This window comes from Dendropsophus ebraccatus, chromosome 9, assembly GCF_027789765.1.
Source record: "Dendropsophus ebraccatus isolate aDenEbr1 chromosome 9, aDenEbr1.pat, whole genome shotgun sequence".
Classification (NCBI taxonomy): domain Eukaryota; kingdom Metazoa; phylum Chordata; class Amphibia; order Anura; family Hylidae; genus Dendropsophus; species Dendropsophus ebraccatus.
Window position 1 is genome coordinate 83,840,501 of NC_091462.1, and position 16,411 is coordinate 83,856,911.

Genomic DNA, 16,411 nt, shown 5'->3' on the forward strand with positions numbered 1-16,411 from the left:
GTTATGAAAAAAAAAACGTTACTCCGACATTGTTAAATCGTACAATCAGGCCAATTATCGTTTCGTGTAAAAGCACCTTTAGAGTATCTGTCAGATGAGCGGAGTAGTATAAGCAGGGTGGCACACGGGCATGCCTTCATACAAGTTTAATTCAGTACACTAATAGTTACAGTAATAAAATGTGCTCTAAATTAAGGCCACAAATGGCATTAAAGAAAATGTCATTATTGTCAGGACTTCTAATGATGCACAGTAGGCAGAATATTATAAACTGCTTAGAATTCTGCAGCACAACATTTTAGAAGAAGATGGAGACAACAGAGTGGTGTTTGGAGGCGACTCCATCACTATTGGCTCCACTCACTTCTAGTTGCATTCCCTGTCACACTCATTTTGGAATGAGAATTCCTCGCTATTATGTAGAACACATGAGCAGGATCCATGAAATAGACCTGTACCATTTACAGACAACTCTTACCGGTTTTAATGCCATGATAGTTTATGTTCTCACAAACATTCTAAAATTATACAGAAGGTAGGTGAAAACCTCATCTAAAATAGTCCGGGCCGTTGTCACAAGATTGATGACGGATACCTAGAAGGAGTAGAGAAAGCCTACAGGACGCCCACTTTATAACGGTCAGATACCACAGACAAGAGTGTACTTTCATGTATGAAGAGAATATGCAAAATGTGTTCAAGATTTCACATAGCTTTACAGACTCTGCAGGCTAAAACTTGACAGAATGTTTCTTTAGGGTGCGTTCACGGGTACAGGACCTGCAGCAGATTTGATGGCCCAGAATTGATTTGCTTTGAATCTGCAACTTCAAATCTGCTGCAGATCTGCACGTGTCAACGGGTGCGTTCCCACTTACAGAATCGGCAGCAGATTTAATAACGCAGATTTAGATCTGCAGCAGATTTGATGGCCCAGAGTTACTTTGCATTGAATCTGCAACTTCAAATCTATGCCATCAAATCTGCTGCAGATATTGTACGTGTGAACGCACTCTAAGGGTGCCTTCACGCACACCGGATCTACAGCAGATTTGATGGTGCAGATTTGATGCTGTGTTCAGTTATTTAGCAGAAAATCCACTACGATACGGTGTGAAGCTACCCTTAGGGTGGCTTCACACGTTCTGTATCGCACCAGATTTTCGGCTGCGGATCCACAGCTGATCTGCAGCAGATTTGACTAAATGAATTAACACAGCATAAAATCCGCACTGTCAAATCTGCTGTGGATACGTGTTCATTCATTTAGTCAAATCCAACGTGGATATGCTGCAGATCCGCAGCAGAAAATATGGTGCGATGCGGTACGTGTGAAGCTAGCCTTAGGGTGCATTCCCACGTACAGGATTTGCAGCAGATTTGATGGCGCAGATCTGAAGTAACTCTGGGCCATCAAAGCTGCTGCTGATCTTTTGCAGATTCAAATCTGCGCCATCAAATCTGCTACAGATCCTGTACGTGTGAACGCACCCTTAAAGTGATTTTCATTGTTTCACAATTTTTTAATGTTTGATTATATTAGTGCCATCAAAATACAAAGTTATATAATTAAACAGGTTATCCCAAGATTATAAACTACCACCTATATAAAGGACAAGTGATAAGTGTCTGATCAGTGAGGGTCCGTATCACATGAACAGAGGTCCCGTGTACAACTGCTCAAATGGAGCAGTGCCAAATACTTGAAAGGGTGATTTGGATTTACACAATATCCTCGTGACAAAGCTGAATAACGCCACAGCATGTGCAGGAAGTGTTACCACAGGAACATATTAGCTGGAGTTGTTAGGGAAGCATAAAAATAAATCTATTTAAAAAAAAAAAAAAAAAAAAAAAAAAAAAAAAAAAAAAGATAAACAGAGCAAACACAACAGACTGATGCTTGTTTTCTGCAGCTGGCCAGTCTTACTGTACAGACTGAGACATAGTCAGCAGAGGACATTTGATGACAGCTCACTTGTACTGCTGGAGGGATTATAGCAACAATATACACATATAAGGTGCTATGGGGGAGATTTATCAAAAGTCCCATAAAGACTCACTCCCATCGACCCAGCTGTATTCACCAAGAGGCTCTGTAGCAGGTGTAGACTTCTGCCATGATGTACACAGGATTAAACTATGACAAATCAGACGCATTAGGAGGCCAGACCTCCTCCTCACCTTGTCGTGTCCTCTGCTCCCTGCCCACCCATCAAAAATCTTTGTCTTTTAACTTGGCGGACGCCAGAGGCGCAGTTAATTAACCTCCTCTAGATGTATCTCCTAAGTAAGAGCTATACGCCATCATTTCTTGGGGATTGTATTAGATAATTGACATCTTGCTATTCAATGGGGGACAACTAGTTCAGCCAATCACTGCCCAAGATGGGAAAGCACCGTGGTCGGCGATTGGCAGAGCGGCCAGTCACTTCAGAGACTGGCTCTGAAATGTCAGCGGCGACAGCAGCGAGAAGAACATCGGTGATCCTGGACAGCTATGTATAAACTTATTTTACACTTTTAGGGTACATTTACACGTACCGGACCCTCAGCGGATTTTCTGCTGCGGATCCGCAGAAGATTTCAGCTATAGAACTGAACACAGCATCAAATCTGCACCATCAAATCTGCTGCGGATCAGCTGTGGCTCCCGTACGTGTAAACGCACCCTTAAAGTAATGGCAGCGCAGACATCGCTAACAAGATATATACACACATATATATATATATATACACACATCCCTTGCTGTATGATTATCAAGACGTGTAATAGTCGCTGAGACTGGTATTAAATCTGCTGGTGGGCTTTGCTGTTTTAGGGGCTACTCCAACCAACTCCCTAACCATAGGAGTGTAGAAGAGAAGCAGTGTGTGTAGCTAAACCTTCCTGGTGAACTTCAGCTGTGCTCTGGGAGAGTGTGACACCTAGTGGTTGGAGTAGGGCATAGCAGTTAACTACACTAACTGTGACACCTGACACTTTTGCCTAGTTTTATAGAAAAGAAGAAAACACGTAGTAGGACACTACAATAGGCTCAGTGAGTGAGTGCCGATCTAGCAGATCGGTGCTCGCTTACACTAGGCATCGGGCTGTGTAATATGGCCCTAAGAAGACACAATAAGAGTAGAAAATGCATCATAAATGTGATCCAAGGTATGTTCACCATAATTAATTTTGGTACATCTAGAATAAATAACGTGCTCTAATTTTAAAAAGGCTTAAAAAACTTAAAATTAAATCCATTCCCTTTAAAAGGTCACACTTGCACAATGGTTTGCAATAATGGGGAAATACTTCCCTCTGTTGCAAATATTGTCCCTGGGCACTGTTGTTACTTTCTTGGTCAAGCATAGGTTTATTGTCTGATGACTAAGAACTAGAATACTAAAACCAGCTGCTATCCCCACAATTCAGCACAATATAGCTGTAGTGGATATAAATACGCACAATCATGATCCCTTATAAGACATAACTGATTTATAGAAAAGCTGTAGGCAGAAGTAGTTGTCAATCTGCCAGGGACTTCATCTAATCTTATATAAATTATAGGACAAAATGAAGTCATCAGTGATGTTGCTATCTCCAGCTACTTTAGCACACATGCTTTATATACGTATATAAGCATACAAAAGCCTACTTACTACTACGTTAGGCAATCACGGAAGTATGTCCTCATTTCAATGAATATCAAATGTACAGAAGTAATAATTCCCAGGAATACAAATTGTGAAGACTCCCATGTCATAGAGTAATTAAAGGGGGGTTGTGTCATTAATCAGCAGGCTTTAAGGATTTGCAAAGTGGTTTGATATGTGCTTTTATATACAACTCTACCCCTAAGGATGCTAAAAAGCTTTGATCGCACCAACGGAGGTGCCCAGAAATGTGGGAAAGGTGGCAAATAATCAGAGCGGGTCGGTGAGATAAAAAGGGGGCTTTGAAAATAATTTTTTTTAGAATAGCGTGGGTGAAATACCCCCTTAAAAGGGTATTCTACTCAAATATAACTTTTCATATGTTGGTGCCCATGTTGAGACCAACAATTCATTTTGAACTTTTTATTCTCCTTCCCCTAGTCCTGAGCTGCTGCTTTCTGCTGAAGACCCAAAAACTGTGTGTGAGTTTTTCCCTATCTCCCCCTCCTCCCCTCTGAGACGGCTGATGTAAACAAGACCCTATCGGCAACTTTGTAATGCCAGGAGGAATAATCACAATGAGTTTATTAGCAACTTGACCTCAGATTAACCCTCCCAGCATTACAAAGAAGCTACAAAGTTGAAGATAAAACATGCCAGGGACTTGTTTACATCAGTCATTTGGAAAGGGGGGGGGGGTTGGAAGATAGAGAGAAAGGCTCATACACAGATTTCTTTGTCTTCAGCAGAATGCAGCAACTTAGAACTGTGGGAAGGAGACTGAATAGATAATATGTATGGAATGAAATGTTAGTCTTACAATGTGCAGCAAAGTATGAAAAGGTATGTTTTAGTGGCATACCCCTTTAAATGGAGAGAGAAGTCACTACTTATTCATAAGGAGGCGGCTATACAACTCAGCGAGTGGGACCAGTGGGAACGCCCCCAGTGCACCAAACACGTCTAAACCCCTACTGATCTGATAATAGTAATAGTAATAGTATAGCCTAAAGGTTTTGTAACACAGACCAGTGAGGCTGCAGCAAGCGACCTTTGTGCTCCTTTTCTGTGCCTTCACAAGACAATTAATTTTGTGACCAAACTGCATGAACAATGACTGCAAATTTCATGCAGCCTATTTAACGCATCCAATAATAAGATGAGCAAAGATCAGCAGCACTCGCCATGCCCGTTTTGTGCCATTTGCCTTTAGTGGAACGCTCCCATTCTGTAATTACCGGCTATGTATTAAATTTGCTTTAAACAAGGACCTGAATTTCACTGAAAGGTTAATGCCGCTGATCATTGCTCATCTTCTTGCTGGATTAGGGCCAGTTCACACAGAGTAAATTCGGCAGAATTCCGCCTGCCTCAGTGTCGAACGGAGACTCTATGGGAGGGCTCGTGCGCTTCCGCTCTCCTTTGAGTCCCCGTTCGACCCTGAGGCAGGCGGTAATCCGCAGTGGAATTCCACCGAATTTACTAAGTGTGAACTGACCCTTACATACTTTTCAGCAGAGCACCACAGGGTCACTACTGTCTATTCCTGGCAGACTGCACGTAGACTGTTGCACACTGCATTATCATTGCCCAGTTTAGCAGTGCCTGATCCATTCATGTCTTTGTACATACCTATTTAATGTATAATTTTTGGCCGCACATCACCTGTTTACATATAACAACGAAGCATTGAATGGGCTGCAAAAAAGATCCAGTCAGCTGACAAACAAGTGTCTGCCTACTAATCAACTGATGGCCAACTTTTTTTTTTTTCCTTTTAACATGGGCCAATCATTGGTAATGAGTATTCCTAGAAACGCATATTTGATGCCCTAATCAAAGGGCACTTTTACATGGGCCTAAAAATAGGCAATCAATACTAAACCTTTTACGCAAATATATTTAGATACTCTCGCAATTTTTTTCTTATGTTTTAGAAAATCTAAATCTAAATTTTTAGAGACCAAACACAGGAAGTCCCTTTTGTGCGCTCACACAAGGACAGACCCCTGTTCATCATGCAGGTTGTACATCAACTGAGAACAATTAACTCAGGCTAATTATATTATTAACTAGTGCAAAGAAGAGCAGTGACCAATGAGGCGAAGACTATAAGTGGTGGAGAAAAGAGGCACAAGAGTACATGCTACAATCTGATGGAAACGGCTGCCCCACTGTCCATATGAGATTTACTAGTACAAACCTAAATCAGATAGGACACGTGGTAGAATCTTTGAAGGCTACATGAAAAGAAATAGTTAATGGAAACAAGAAACAGCAAAGTTTTACAGGAACCTACATTAATAGTGCATCAATGAGCATTACTGAAAAAAGACGAGAGGAAAGAAAACCATAGAGTAGACAGGTACCAATCAAGTAATCAATACATGGAAGCAGCCACATCATGTCTTACAAGTGCAAAGCAATACTGTGCTGCTATTTGCTTTATAAGACAGCTAGGACAATGGCCAAAGGTATAGATAATTGGCTTTCTCATAGAAAATGTAACATTTGGCAGGTGCTCTGTGTCACTCTATGTCTATGCCTCATAGCATGGTAATAGTGAACATTATAACATTCTTAACACAACGAGCAGAAGTTTCTAAGGAAACAGCATAAAAAATATCCATCAGAACCAAAAAAAATTACACGTTGATGCATCACACACATAGCAATCGCCATCCTCGAAAAACGTAACCCCTTTGGCCCCACATATAACAGTCAGTGACACTGTTCAACTTTTACACACTATGCTGCTGGGAAATGTAACCATAGTACTAAGGGAATAAAGGTCTTGAAACTCATAGAAGTAAAAGAAAAAAAAAATTCAGTGGGCAAAAATACATACTGATCCCAATGAAAAGCTGCTTTACAGTCCAATTGTTTTTGTGGTTTTTTTTTTTTTTACTCAAAAAATTGCTCAATTTATTACATACAAATGCAACTTTAGAAGAAACAATAAAATTATCACAATAGAAACGTGACAAAAAGTCATACTCAATGATTCCAGTAAGCCAGGATAAGTAAAAAGGAATGGGCCTTGCGTAATACCTATGACCAAAGCCTTCTGGGAATGTCTACTCATTACAATGTTAATAAATGTCCAGTTTTGTGCAACAGGAAACAGACTTAAAAGGGATACTGTCATCCCCTTTACTCTCGCTTCATTTAAAGCGACTCTGTACCCATAATCTGACCCCGTTAAACCGCTTGTGCCCTCTGATAGCTGCTTTTAATCTAAAATCTGTCCTGGGGTCTATTCGGCAGGTGATGCAGTTATTGTCCTAAAAAACAACTTTTAAACTGGCAGCCCCGTGCCCAACGGGCGTGGCTGAGATTGTGTATGCATTAGGCTGGCACAACCTCTCTGTCCCTCCTCCCCGCCCTCCTCATCATTAGGAATGCTCCAGGCAGATTGTCTCCTATTCATCAGCTGTGTGAATATTGAACCTAGGCTGGGTCATTAAGGTACCTGTGCAATGTTCAGACAGGAGAAAATGTTCTAGGGGCATTCCTAATGATGAAGAGGGTGGGGAGGAGGGATGGAGGGGTGGTGAGTTAGGGCACAGATACTCTAGGTCACGGCCATTTGACACAGGGCTGCAAGTTTAAGAGTTGTTTTTTAGGACAATAACTGCATCACCTGCCGAACGAACCCCAGGACAGATCTTGGATTAAAAGCAGCTATCCGAAGGTACAAGCGGTTTGGGAGGGACAGTTTGTGGAACTCCATGTGATGTGATGTGAACTCCATGTGATGCCTTAGAGAACTGCACTTTATATGCTATAAGAGAAGGCTTGTGTAAGGACATGAACACATCTCTTCCATCCACAATATCTTATTTAGGATGATAAAAACCAAGGAGTTGGCAAAGTTAAGAGTCATGGATCTATGCTTGGCCAAGAACACACTGGATCCCCTGGATCTAGTAATATCGGGCACTGATAAGGAGAATTGGGAGCACCAAGCCAATACTGTACTGACCGCTATAAGTTGTGCTACAAGGTCGACTAGGATCATTAATAACTGGCAGTCCCAACTGCAGCTCCTTTAACAGTACAGAAGGCACCCATTTCCTTTAGCTTCCATCCTAGCGTTCACCTCTCTTGTAGCTAACACACCTTAGACTGTTAAGCACAGCAATAGTCCACTACATTACAGCACTTCTGTAACAAATAGACTGTACTGATGGCCACCCTGTGTGTCTGCATCAACTATCAGCCATGTTACACTACTTACTGCAGTTCATTGAAGTGAACCCAGCACACCCACTACACAATGTATGAAGTTTATCGGCAGAGGTGCCAAATGTCCGGCCCGGAATATTTGTCTCCTAAGGGGGGATAGCAGAAGGAGCAGGAGACAATGTGAATTGGCACAGAGGCCATTTTCTTCACTTCCTGGATTTCTATCAGCTACCAGTGTGGCAGAACCGCACAGATATGGTAATACATTATATAGACAGATATTTAACTTTTAATGTACTTTTAATAGAAAACAAATTTTTCTTATCCAGTGTTCCCCTGTAAGGGAACTCGCAGTTCGATATGCAGGCAGTATATTATAGAGCAGGAACAGCTGAGCATACTATACACACACACACACACACACACACTTATGAGAAAATATTTTTTCCCTGGTACTTGCTGTAACTTCAGTAGCAGTGGTGTAGGGAATAGCAGCACTGTCCCATCACCTGAGGACAGACATCTGACCGACATGGGTTCCAGGATGCCATTCATTTTTAAAGACCAGATAACCCTTTCAAATATCTGAGACAATATTCCTGTTTCTGAGATAATAAAATAATCAGATTACAGGTTTTTTTTATTAGCCTGAAGAGACTAGAAAGTGGCTACATAATCGTCCTTCACGCACATTTGTTTTCGCTGCCCCGATTCAGGTAGATAATGGAGGTAAATCATTACAGAGTGGCTTGGACAGTAAACAACTAATACAATTTTGCTCCAGTTAACCTTCTTTAACTCAAATCCCAGCGTTTCTAACCATAGATATATTGCTAATTCTGGGAACGATTACGATCAGGTCAGTGTCCCTCAGGACAAAGACCTCTAGGGTCCACAGCTAGTGCGTCACCGCATCTACAACAACATTCTTTTCATTTACTTTTACTTTCCATTGGAAATTCTAAACACTGCTGTCCCAGTTTTTTTCCGATTCTGTTTTATTCGTTTCTGGAGCCTGCGATAATCCAACAATGCTTAACACTGATCAATGAATGTCAAAGTCAATAGGGAACCTTCAATTTTACTAACTAGGAATTAAAGGGAACCAATCACACACAAATTGGCTATAAAGCTAAGGGAGACCAGCCAGCACGTTTCCTAACCATCCCCCTGTCCCCTGTACATAGAGCCCGCAAAGTTAGTTTATTAGTCTCCTGGGCTCTATGCAAATTACCATGTAAGTAGTCACGGTGGGCGGGCAACTTCTTCAAGTAGTCACGGTGGGCAGGTGTCTTCTTCAAGTAGTCCGTGTCCTGGGCCGGCTCCAGCGCTGTAATCACACCCCTCTGGGCGTGTGTAGAAAGCGCCGCATAGTGACGTCATCAGGGGGGCCGGCAGTGCACGTCGGCCTGGCCGACGTCTTTACTAAGCTGCGCATGTGGGTGAAGCCACTGCTGTACTACGCCGCGCAGGCGCAGTACCGCAGCGTCTTCTCCGGCTGCACTGCGCATGCGCAGCTTAGTAAAGACGTCGGCCAGGCCTCCGTGCACTGCCGCCCCCCCCCCAATGACGTCACTATGCGGCGCTTTCTACACACGCCCAGAGGGGCGTGATTACAGCGCTGGAGCCGGCCCAGGACACGGACTACTTGAAGAAGACACCCGCCCACCGTGACTACTTGAAGAAGCCGCCCGCCCACCGTGACTACTTACATGGTAATTTGCATACAGTCCGGGAAACTAATAAACTAACCTTGCGGGCTCTATGTACAGGGGACGAAGGGGACAGGGGGATGGTTAGGAAACGTGCTGGCTGATCTCCCAGCACGTTTTCTTAGCTTTATAGCCAATTTTTGTGTGATTGGTTCCCTTTAAGGCAGGCTTCCTACTAAATAATGTGGTCAAAGTACCAGGTTTAGTCGAAACATTCACTAATAGGGAAACTGGATGATCGACTGGCATGTCCAGCAAATCCTCTCGCCAAGACTGGTACCTTCCGCAAATCAAAACTTCAGGACAAATTTTTCAGCTGGCCATTTCCCATCAGGTTATAGCCACAGGTGGCCCACTGCAAGGTATAGAGGAGGGTAAGAGGTATCCCTGTCAGAAGTCTTCTTTATAACTATGAGGTGGCTGTGTATTTTTATAAAAGAATCCATTTAATCGTCTTTTCTAAATTTAGAATGTGCTGTTCCAACAGAAATCCTGATTTCTATCATTTGATTTACCTGATTGAATTTGTTTCAGTAAACTGCATACCATATTGTATTAAATTGAGTTAGCTACAGACATACTGCCAGTAAATTCTTAATAAGGGAGCTGCCTGAAGAAACTCTGTTAAGTGATCCTGACCGGCTATCTGTAATTAATTAACATTGATCAGTAAGATCTCATAACGCCAATCAGGTCCAGCACAAGTGTGCAGTTTTCCCTCAGTATCTAAAACAGTGAGATATTTCAGAAAGTCTCTCGATAAGAACGGTGGTGAAGGATGGCTTTCCTGGTCCTATCTATCTACTTAGATTTTGGTTTTATTGATGGGGTTGGCCACTTTATAGTAAAATAGTTTTTATACAGTATTAGTAAGTGTAGTCACAGTCCTTACTGACAACAGCTCCCTGTGTACCTCATAAGGCTCAAATCAGACTCTCCTCCTCCAGGCTATGCTGTCCTGCTTTGAGGTAAGTCTGTCCATGAGATGGCTGACATGGAAGGGCATTTGATCATGCCTGCCCCCGGAGTTCTCCACAGGCATATACTGGCTCAGTGATTGACACTTTGGGGCGGGGCATGGTCATTTGCTCCTTCATGTCAGCCATTTTATGGACAGAATCACCACAGAGCAGGGAAGCACAGCCTGCAGGAGGGGAGTCTGATATTAGCTCTATGAGATTCACAGGGAGCTGCTGTCAGTATATACAGTGAGTACACTTACTAATACTCTACACTGCACTATTTTACTATAAAGTGGCCACCCCTTTTAAATAGATGTAAATCTGTGGGAGAGAAATATTGGGGGAAATTATATAATCTCACTTTAAACCAGATCAGACGGGCAAAAGATGTGCCCACTACTTCTATTATAGCATCCTATTGTACCAGTGATTTTGGCATTGATAGATATTGGTGAATGCCGAGTTTTTTACTATAATTCTTCTCAAGCTTTCTCTGCTACGTGCACCAGCACACAGAAGAGTGCCGTCCTTACCAATTTATTACAGTGCCACATGCTATGTCACAAATATGTTGCATCTTAACCTCTTAAGGACGCATGACGTACCGGTACATCATGCGTCCGCAAGAGGTGTTCAGAGCAGGGCCGCGCGGCGCCCCCGCACTGAACCGCCACGATCCCGAGTGTCACATGTAGCCCGGGACCGTGGCTATTAGCGGGCACGGTCTGATCGCCGTGCTGGCTAATTCAGTAATTGGATGCAGCTGTCAAAGTTGACAGCTGCATCCAATTTCTGTATGCAGCCGTTCCCTGGTGTCTAGTTCCTGCTGCGGCCGGGGTCTCCGCCAAAATGGCGCTGATCCCGGCTCTGCACTCGGATGCTTTCGGCTGCAGCCGATCTCATTGATCTTAGCTGTATAAGTATACCGCAAAAATCTCAATGAGAGATCAGTGCACTTATACTCCTGGGGGGCTTCTAGTATAAGTGTAAAAAAAAAAAAAAAAAAAAGTGTTTAGTAAAAAGCCCCCTCACCTTATAAAAGCCAGAATCACCCCCCTTTTCCCATGTTTTATATAAAAGTAAATAAATAAACATGTTTGGTATCGCCGCGTGCATAATCACCCGAACTATTAATCACATTCCTGATCTCGCACGGTAAACCGCGTAAGCGCCAAAAAATCCCTAAGTGCAAAATAGCGCATTTTTTGTTGCATCAAATCCGGAATAAAATTTAATAAAAAGCGATCAAAAAGTCGTATATGCGCAATCAAGGAACCGATAGAAAGAACGCATCATGGCGCAAAAAATGACACCTGACACAGCCCCATAGACCAAAGGATAAAAGAGTTTAAGCCTGGTAATAGAACGATTTTAAGGAACATATATTTGTTAACAATGGTTTGAATTTTTTACAGACCATCAGATACAAGAAAAGTTATACATGTTACATATCATTGTAATCGTAACGACTTGAGGAACACGCATAACAGGGCGAATGGCGTAAAAACAAATACCCCCCAAATAAAAGAAATGCGTTTTTTTGTTCAATTTCACCACACTTTGAATTTTTTCCTGGTTTCGCAGTGTACTTTATGCAAAAATTCTGCCTGACATTGCAAAGTACAATTAGGGTGTCTTCACACCTAACGGATCCGTAGCGGATCTCACTTCTGCAGATTCGCAGCGAGATCAGCTGCGGATCCATTGATGCCTATGTTAGCACATACTCGCAGCGGGATTGACATCCCGCTGTGACTATGTGCTTTAACCCCCTGGCGCTCCCGCTCAGCCAATCAGTGTTGCCATGCGCTGATCAGCTGAGCGGGACCGGAGACGCGAGCCTCATTCTCGGCAAGCTGGAGGATGCGGGAGGCAGGGAGGATGGAGGATGCGGGCGGCGGGGATGATGGGGGGGCTGGATGGAGGATGCGGGCGGCGGGGATGATGGGGGCGGGGATAGAGGATGCCGGGGGCGGAGCTAATGCGAGCGGCAGGGCTGTGGGTGCCAGGGGGTTAAAGCACATAGTCACAGCGGGATGTCAATCCCGCTGCGGGTATGTGCTAAGATAGGCATCAATGGTACTGGATCCGCAGCTGATCTCACAGCAAATCCGCAGAAATGAGATCCGCTACGGATCCTGTAGGTGTGAAGGCACTCTTGGTTACACAAAAAATAAGGGCTCATGTGGGTTTCTAGGTGGAAAAATGCAACTGCTATGGCCTTTTAAACATGAGGAAAAAACTAAAACGCAAAAACGAAAAGCGGCTCCATCCTTAAGAGGTTAAAGGGGTTGTGTAATTAGGAAAACTAGGTCTAAACTGATGTATTATGTAAAATTAAACATTTGAAATGTACAAGCATTTCCGATAATGCACGGTTTTAGAGCAATAGACTTACTAATGCCCCATCGGCCTGCATTGTTTTCATAACCTGCTATCCTTGGTTATGACCCAAGGGTTTAAGTCTGTTTCATTTAAACATACAGAAAAACAACTACATCTTTGTCTATGTAAAAAACAAATCCATCTCCTTTTCAATTAGTTTCTTCTTATAACGTAAGTTAATGGGAAATGGTCAAACAGCAAAAATGCAGAGCGAACCTAACCACAAAACAACGTAGGATACAAAGGAAAATAACATTAACATTAATTTTTATTAACTACTTCAATGACAACTTTTAAAATAAAATAAAGAAGCAATCTCCAAACAAGAATCGAGCTGCAGAAACAGTGGGTAGTGTATACACGTAATAACAGAGGTGGAGCTACCAGACAAATTTCACATTACAATCTCTGTATTATACTCAACTACTGGTCCTAAACATGCCCCATAACAGCTTAGATTGCTGAACCCACCAAGGTATAGCGGACTAGAGTCTAAGGGGCCAGGCATAGTCTGTATAACGGCAACCTCCAGGAAGTACTGGCAGTTGGTCTCCATCGAGTCTGGAAGATTGTGGTAAACTGTGTACTGTTGCAAAATCACAGCTCAGAGAGGAAACTCGAAGGTGATTAGTTAGATCCATGGGGAGAAAGAGAGAACAGGGACGTAAATCTTTACTAAAACAGCACGTTTAAAGTACTTTACATATATGTATGTAGTACACATCTGATATTGCCAATTCTATTTTATACTACTGCCTCTCATGTTATACAGTTTTCCTTAGATCGCCTACTAGTTGTCTTACAGATGTAGCGGCCACAAACTACATCAGCAGTGCACTACGCTACTGGCATAGACCTACCATAAAATGGTAAACTGCTGGGCAGGCAGCACTAAGCCCACACAAACAAGCACCAGGGACACCCAAGCCCCTCTGTCCTTATGCAGGGACACCCAAGCCTCTCTGTACTTATGCAGGGACACCCAAGCCCCTCTGTCCTTATGCAGGGACACCCAAGCCCCTCTGTCCTTATGCAGGGACACCCAAGCCCCTCTGTCCTTATGCAGGGACACCCAAGCCCATCTGTCCTTATGCAGGGACACCCAACCCTCTTTGTCCTTATGCAGGGACACCCAAGCCCATCTGTCCTTATGCAGGGACACCCAAGCCCATCTGTCCTTATGCAGGGACACCCAAGCCTCTCTGTCCTTATGCAGCGACACCCAAGCCCCTCTGTCCTTATGCAGGGACACCCAAGCCCCTCTTGTCCTTATGCAGGGACACCCAAGCCCCTCTGTCCTTATGCAGGGACACCCAAGCCTCTCTGTACTTATGCAGGGACACCCAAGCCCCTCTGTCCTTATGCAGGGACACCTAAGCCCCTCTGTCCTTATGCAGGGACACCCAAGCCCCTCTGTCCTTATGCAGGGACACCCAAGCCCCTCTGTCCTTATGCAGGGACACCCAAGCCCATCTGTCCTTATGCAGGGACACCCAACCCTCTTTGTCCTTATGCAGGGACACCCAAGCCCATCTGTCCTTATGCAGGGACACCCAAGCCTCTCTGTCCTTATGCAGCGACACCCAAGCCCCTCTGTCCTTATGCAGGGACACCCAAGCCCCTCTTGTCCTTATGCAGGGACACCCAAGCCCCTCTTGTCCTTATGCAGGGACACCCAAGCCCCTCTGTCCTTATGCAGGGACACCCAAGCCCCTCTGTCCTTATGCAGGGACACCCAAGCCCCTCTGTCCTTATGCAGGGACACCCAAGCCCCTCTGTCCTTATGCAGGGACACCCAAACCCCTCTGTCCTTATGCAGGGACACCCAAGCCCCTCTGCCCTTATGCAGGGACACCCAAGCCCCTCTGTCCTTATGCAGGGACACCCAAGCCCCTCTGTCCTTATGCAGGGACACCCAAGCCCCTCTGTCCTTATGCAGGGACACCCAAGCCCCTCTGTCCTTATGCAGGGACACCCAAGCCCCTCTGTCCTTATGCAGGGACACCCAAGCCCCTCTGTCCTTATGCAGGGACACCCAAGCCCCTCTGTCCTTATGCAGGGACACCCAAGCCCCTCTGTCCTTATGCAGGGACACCCAAGCCCCTCTGTCCTTATGCAGGGACACCCAAGCCCCTCTGTCCTTATGCAGGGACACCCAAGTAAAAAGAAACTGTTTCAACTAGAAACACAAATTGCCACCATGATAAGCCACTGTAATTCAGAAGGAAACATAGAAAAGTAGTCAAATAATGTATATACCAATATATGTTCATTTATTAGTTGAAAATATGTTTTATCGTCGGAAAAGAAATAAAGGTTGAGGAAGTATTTCAGTGGCCTTTTACTTTGTCAATATAGTTTTTTTTATTGTACAGATCTTTCTTTAAATCTTTACATACAATTGCATGATAAAACTATTTGCAGCAAAAAAATAAAATAAAATTTTATAATAAATAGTGTAACCCAGAAAAATATATAATGGACCGCAATATATCAATCAGGGTCCAATGGATTCCAGTTTGTAAACACACTACAAACAGACGCCATGATACTAGCGTAAACAGAGTCTCGAACCATAGTATCACCATTAGATTTTTCTGGGCTAAAGGCACATAATTTGTCAGAGCTATAATCTGCATTTATTCTGCAGCCATAATAGCTGTGCCATTATGACGGAGTGGTTAATAGCAGTAACCTGGTCATCACTGCTTTTATAGAAACAAAAACCCATTACATACCTGAAGTAACGTTATTTCATATAAACTAGCATAAGTTATTCTAAAAAAATCTATTACTATAAGGGTATAAACACACACACGAAACGCAACGAATACGCAGCAGATTAGATCTAAATAACTGAACACAGCATCAAATCTGCTGCACATCTGCTGCGTATACGGTGTGTGTGTTTGTACCCTAAAGAACAGTATACGCAAGTTAGTAATTCTCAAGCTGGAGCACTCTTACTAAGAACGACAGCAGGAGATGGTTGCTATCCCCGGACGACAATCGCTTTGTGTAATAGGGCCTTAGGGGCCTTTTACCTGAGTCAATGGGCTTCAGATAATGGGCGCCGATCTTGGCGATCAGCACTTGTTTGCTGAGCCTTTCAAAGGCCAGATCACTGGATCATTCTTGTGGTCCTTTAAATGTATCATCATTGGCTGCACATCATCTGCTAATACAGGGTGACATGTGACCGATGATAATTTAAATGTGTTTGCTTGTTCGGCAGCTGATCGCCGGGACTACACGGGCCTATTATCCGGAATAAACTTTCCTAAGAACACCGATTTGTCCGATATTCAGCCCATATAACAAATCCTTAATAGAGGAACAAACTTTAAACATGCTGTTCAAAGGCATTTTTTCCCTTCTGATAAAGTGACAGCATAGCACAAGAATACGCCACCATATTATGATCAAGCAGTATTGAACCTCTGGGTTTTTTCCCTGCACAGTGGCACTGTGGTCAAAGGGGTTATCCAGTGCTACAAAAACATGGCCACTTTCTTCCATCACTCT

At 43.6% G+C, this 16,411-nt stretch overlaps 1 protein-coding gene across 6 annotated transcripts in view; it reads right to left on the reverse strand.

Annotated features, from left to right (window-relative positions):
- Positions 1-16,411, reverse strand: part of CLEC16A (C-type lectin domain containing 16A) — a 179,354-nt gene that overhangs the window by 75,795 nt on the left and 87,148 nt on the right. The window lies entirely within an intron of this gene.